The sequence below is a fragment of the Sinocyclocheilus rhinocerous genome, unplaced genomic scaffold (assembly GCF_001515625.1).
Source record: "Sinocyclocheilus rhinocerous isolate Xijiao unplaced genomic scaffold, SAMN03320098_v1.1 scaffold1069, whole genome shotgun sequence".
Taxonomy (NCBI): domain Eukaryota; kingdom Metazoa; phylum Chordata; class Actinopteri; order Cypriniformes; family Cyprinidae; genus Sinocyclocheilus; species Sinocyclocheilus rhinocerous.
In genome coordinates, this window is record NW_015635541.1 from 2,290,764 (window position 1) to 2,297,345 (window position 6,582).

A 6,582-nucleotide genomic window follows, 5' to 3' on the forward strand; every position below is an offset into this window, starting at 1 on the left:
GACATACAGACTTTTTTAAATGCATGGTGTGCAGAAACAATGACGTTTTATGCAATATTTCATGAGCAAGCCTGTAGCAACAGCATTAATGCAAAGTGTGACATTGCTTTTGTACAACATTAGCCTGTACAACATTTCAACAATCATCAAGTTCACCTGTCTATGCTGTGCTAACAATACAGTACATCCAAACAAAGAACAATCAAGTGTCACACTTCCCCGAGCAACACAACTTGGCATTTCTGAACAAAATGGAGTAAATGATTCAGGGATTTATTTATACTAAAACGGTCAATTCTTTGTTAGTTTCTGAATTAATCAATATTTTTTGAACAAACTGTCATGGCAGCCAACTGTTGAGTGAATGATTAAATGATTTAATCATAAACACAGTAACCATTCCTTAAAGAATTAGAGTTTTTAAATGAAGCATTTGGGCAAATGATTCAGTGACTCATTTGAAAAACACTTGTTTCGTTCTTTAATGAATGAGCGTTTTTGAATGAATCAGTTGAGTAAATGATTCAGTGACTCGTTCATACTAAGACAGTTAATTGCTTTGTTCGTTCCTGAATGAATCAATGTTTTTGAACAAATCATTTGTTCAACTACCCATTCATTCAGTGTTATTTTAATGATTCAATGATTCGTGTCACTTATTACGTTGCTGAATGAATACACATTTTTAACAAATTGTTGACTGAACTGAATCAGTGACTCACTCATAAATACAGACTCTTGTCTTGTGTAAGTCGATAAAACCTGCAGGAAGAGTGACTAAAAATCCCCACAACTGACTAGACTGACAGTCTGTCTAGAAAGCAAATGCAAGCAGATGCTACAAACAGTGAAAAGTGCCAAAAACTGTGTTGTTGGAATAACGTCGGCACTCTTGGAGCTGCTCGACCAATCAGATTTGAGGACCAGAATTAACAGACGCACAACATAAACTGTCTGAAAAACTAAAGGCTCAGCGAGGGGTCTGGGTGGCCCTGTTTCTTGTCAGACACTGTCACTGCATGACCATCACAAACTTCTGGAGCATTACGAAATACTCCCCATTCTCTTGAACAAAAATCAGCAGTGCTCTAAAGTATAACAGAGGGGAATAATTACTGAGCTGCAAGCTTAGAGTGCTGTTATGGGATTTTTCACAGCTCTGTAACTTGCTAACAGAGGTTTAGCTTTGTTGGAGAGCTTCCTGGAACTGTTGACAATTGAGAAAAGCCATCGCTGGATATAAGACTTTCAATAAAACCAAGGACAGGCCCTCGTTAAAAAGTCTCCCTGCATTAACCAGTCTTTCCTTTAAGTGAAAAGCTGGGAATGAGGAATTTGTTCAGCCTCGATTACCTTCCCTATACTTAGAGTGTTATTCTACATGAAAACCTTATTGCATTAGCAAGGCTTTGAAATGGCTGTCTGTTAATATTAGTGTGCCGTCGGACAGCGTGCACAAGCACGCAAATTAAGCATTATAGAACGTGGCAGCAATTGAAGAGCAATTACGTCTGTGGAAGCTTATGGTTTCACAACAAATTAGTTATCACTTTGCAATTAATCTCTTTGTTTCAGGACCATGGCCTATTCGACAGTCTTAGATCCCAAATCTTGCTTTCATGCACTCTTGAGTCACACGGCAGCAACTGCTGTTAATGTAATTACAGAAAATATGATTGTCACAGAATAATTGTTATGAGAATAATGTTTTGATTATAGTAATTTCCTCAAAGGAATAGCAATTTTCAGCATAATTACCATATATTACAATTTCTGAGGAACAGATAGTTATATCAAGTGATTGTGCATTAGCTTTCTAATCGGAAATCAGTAATGAGATAAGTCACAGGCCTATACTTTCAAGCCACATTTTGTTTAATGTTGTTGCATACAATTATATTTAAAAATCTTAAACATATTGTTGCAGCAAGTATAAAACGTGTCTTTACAAAAACCAAAAACAAGTCAGAAATATGTATCACTGACCCTTAAAAATATATTTGTTGGTGTAGCCTGGTATAGTAATGATTCACATTATCGTTTATTTATCACATTTATAAATATGAAGAGATTTAAATGCTACAGGGATCCCCAACTATGAGGTATGGCCACTCGGACAGCTAGCAAAATGGTGTGAACCAAGTACAGGAATTATTTTAACTTCACATTCTATTCATTCTATTATTTTAACCTCACATTCTGAATGCCGCTAATTACCATTTTCCATTCTGCAGCTTTATAATCACTAGAGTAACTCATGGATAACCACATAGATCAGAGTGCATTAAGTTTCACAGAAGCTAGTGTCTGTATGGTTAAGCCAGCTTGCGATTATTCCTGGTAAAGGTGTAATTTATTACTTGTGTGCACTGAAAGGTATCCAACCCGCTGAGATGCTGCATCAACAAAGACTTGACCTGAAAGGATGTCCCTCTCACCCAGCTGGACAAATAACAACTGTGTCTGGGCAACACAAATGGGCTTGAAAAATAGCTCAAAGTGCCCGTGTTAAAAGAAACATTCAACCCTCCTGCATTACCAGCCGCTCTGGCTGTCGGGCAGCTAGCAGAAAATGTCATGATCTCCATTAGCGACGCAGCATTACAGGGGCATGACAAGTATGAGGTATGGCCACTCGGACAGCTAGCATAATGGTGTGAACCAAGTACAGGAATTATTTTAACTTCACATTCTATTCATTCTATTATTTTAACCTCACATTCTGAACGCCGCTAATTACCATTTTCCATTCTGCAGCTTTATAATCACTAGAGTAACTCATGGATAACCACATAGATCAGAGTGCATTAAGTTTCACAAAAGCTAGTGTCTGTATGGTTAAGCCAGCTTGCGATTATTCCTGGTAAAGGTGTAATTTATTACTTGTGTGCACTGAAAGGTATCCAACCCGCTGAGATGCTGCATCAACAAAGACTTGACCTGAAAGGATGTCCCTCTCACCCAGCTGGACAAATAACAACTGTGTCTGGGCAACACAAATGGGCTTGAAAAATAGCTCAAAGTGCCCGTGTTAAAAGAAACATTCAACCCTCCTGCATTACCAGCCGCTCTGGCTGTCGGGCAGCTAGCAGAAAATGTCATGATCTCCATTAGCGACGCAGCATTACAGGGGCATGACAAGAGAAATTCAAGCTTAATAGCTGGTTGTGCAGCAGAGCAACATTTTTTATTTTCTAAATTTGATTCACTGTGGACTTATGAATCTCTCCCGAGCTTCTGGTAATCTACCATGCAACATGTCACCAATAATGCAGGAAAAAGATAACACAGACAAATGGCTGCAGCACTGCTGGACCCTCTGATCATGTGTAGATTACATATTTTTTCCAGTTATTGCAGTACCTAACCACAACTTCAATGAGGCTAAACCTGCCAATTCATGACAAGTCCCAGTGGGTATAGAATAAACAATAAAAGCTGTTAAAAAAATTAAAAAGGAGCTATAAATCCTAAAGTGACCTGAACCAAATGAATGTTTGTAAATAAAAAATGCATTAAAATAAAAAAGTATATAGAACATTTACTTATTTATACATTTATATCTTATACACTAACTATTTTGATCAAAATGATTTATAAAAACAATCTTTTACAAAAAAAGTTTATTTTTGTACATTTCTACTCCCACACAATATCCAACTATTGCTCCTATTGGCAAAACTACTTAATGTCTATAAAGACAGATATAACAAACATATAGCATAAAAAGTGCATCATTCCTAAAATAACAGTATCCTACAGTTTGACCTAAGGATCCTTCCTAGAAATCAAAGAGGCAGTGGATAAGCCTTAATTGGCTTGGACCAAAATGTCACAGTATTAATTGGCATGAAGTGGCCCGCACATCCCACACTCTTGTCAGTACTAGTTTCACACTGACATACAGTAAATGACATAAACGAAAAGAGTGAATTTAAAGGACTTACAATGATTCACTGAACTTCTTCAAGGGTCATTTACACATTTAAACTCACTAACATCAAGGATAGGAATAATTACAGACATATTTTTTTAAAATATCTTCCTGTATGCTCACTCATTCAAGGTAGGCGGAAGTTTGTTTTCCTCAAAAGCTTAATGGAACGTTAGAATTGCCGAGACGAGTCATTGGTTCTTTTAATAGTGCTTTTATTGTGCTAACTGTTTGTTCTCCTTCAGGAAGCCCATCTAAACACTTTCTGAGGACCACCCCTGGCTAATGATGCTTTTGGACGAATTTAGCTCATCATCGCCAGTCGTATATACCTCGCAATTGACAAAAGTGCCGGAAACTGTCCGGGAAATGAACACTATTTGTTTGATAGTGGCCTCACACAGTATGATAGCTGGGTCTCACGCATCTTGTGAGAGTCGCGTATAAATCACAGATAAATGTGTGCTGAGAGCCGGCAGCTCTGTGGTGGGGAGGGAAGGGAAATGCCACTCCGCCGTTGTGCTTTTTCAGAGGCTGTGCCTGTGAGGGAGAGATGTGTTAAACAGCAGTGCACAAACACCTCCTAGCCCCCATGCGATAAACAGGATTGATGTTTGCGAGCAAGACATTTAACTTGATCCAGCAGTGCTTGAGAGAAATCATTTAGCTTCACTGAGCTGTCGAGAGCCTGTGAAGGAAATGTTTTCCAAACCGATTTTTCTCCTCTCTATCCATGAACTGTTGGGAAATTGTTATTGTTTACAGAGTGGAGGAAGTTCTTGCATATACAGTAAAATTGCTGTGGTCAGCTTATAGATACTGGAAGACGTCATTCTTTCTTGCTGAAAAACATCCTGTGCAGAAACAATGGGGTTTTAAACAATGTCACATTACGTATACTTAATTTACCATGTTCTAATCCATTTAGCACACTGTTAAGTGCTCATGCTATTCAAAGTACGCTCCACTGACAGTTTATAAACAAGTAAATGGAACGAAACAAAAATTAGCCTACATCGCAGTGTCAAGGGATGTATACCTTTGTCTTGAAGTGCAATTGTGACAGCAATATCAATCTCAATAAACAAAGTCAACATTGAATAACATACGTTTTAGACAAAACATTGTAATTTATTTGAGGATTCTTGCTGTCAACAAAAAAGCATTGAAACAATGACAAAGACAACACACAAAGCAATGAATCAGTGTTTTTGAAATAATCAAAGCAAATGATTCAAAGACTCTTTCAAAAAGAACGCCAATTTCTTAGTTCCTGAATGATTCTGCTTTTTTTAATGAATCGTTTGACCAAATTATTTACTTGTTTTGTTCCTTAACAAATCAGTGAGTTTGGGTCTGCTCATATAAACTTCTCTCATCTACTTGAGACGGCTGGGATTCCCCCGAGGGGAAGAGCTTGGGGAAGTTTTCTGAGCAAGTGTGTGTCTAAAAACAAAGTGGAATGCACCCCAACTTGTTTGGTTTCTGAATGAATCAGCATTTTTAAATGAATCAGGTGACTGAATTATTCAGTTTTTGACTTACTCATGAACACAGCGACCTGTCACCACCTACTGGTGCATTAATGTGACCTACAGAAAGTCACTGAAAAATCTCTACCACTAATGCACTGCACGTAGACAGACACACAGAGTGATCAAACAGTGAAAAGTCAAAAGTGCTGTTATCAGCACTCTTTAAATGCTGCTCGATCAGATTCAAGGACTAGAACTAACTGTTGTGTAATGGTTGGGATCATTATGCCAACATGCATTTTAAAACTATATCAATATATTTGACTTTGTAGCCATACAAACAACACAAGCTGAGCTTTGATGGCAGTTCAAGTACTGTGCACACACAGAATAGACAGTACTTCCAGAGCGGGAAGAGTAAAGTCTAGTAATCCTAAAGATGTATAGTTTGCAGCATGAGTGGCCCTAAAATAGATCAGGCCTGGAAGTCAATATTGATTGTGCAGGGAGCTGCCAGAGTGCCTGCGGTTTCTTTTAGTAGATGTCAAACCCCGATGGACAGCGAGTAGAAATCAGAGCCAGATTTGCTGCAGTAGATGGATTGCACAAGGTTCCTTGTCTTGACACAGCCCAGTGCACACGGCATTCATTCAGGCAGTCGGGTTAAGAGCCAGATTCCGAGAGATAAATGCAAGACCTAATTGGCACTTGAAATAGTCACGTTTCTTCTGCAAAACTGAAACATAAGAAGAACTTTAATTGAACTCAAGCATCTTAAAGAGCAGGTCATATGGGTTTTTGAAAAATATCTCTTTTGCAGTTTGTAAGGTAGCTATCCTTCAATGTAAACAGTCTGCAAAGTTGTTAATCAAAAAAGTGCATGATAAATAAAGATATTGTCTCTCAAAAGAAAGAGTCGGCTCAGAATAGCCTTAACGAGTCGTTATATTTTCGAATCTTCTGCCTGTTACCGATCTACGTCACTGGGTAACACATTAGCATAATCCCCGCCTGCCCACGAAATACGAACACTCTCTGTGTCGAGAAGATGCTGTGTTCCACGATACCACAGCAATACAATTCGAACCTTTTGTTGTGCTCGTCATTTTACCGAGGACTGCTTCTCTAATCTAGCCTTTTATCTTCGTTGGCTTCTAATCTTCTTTATTTGGA

General features: G+C 38.3%; 1 long non-coding RNA gene across 1 annotated transcript in view; it reads left to right on the forward strand.

Annotated features, from left to right (window-relative positions):
- The first annotated feature begins 2,818 nt into the window (after positions 1-2,818).
- Positions 2,819-6,582, forward strand: part of LOC107747307 (uncharacterized) — a 13,866-nt gene continuing 10,102 nt past the window's right edge. Inside the window, exon 1 of the long non-coding RNA XR_001640788.1 lies at positions 2,819-2,828. This is a non-coding gene — a long non-coding RNA (uncharacterized LOC107747307). The remainder of the gene's footprint in view (positions 2,829-6,582) is intronic.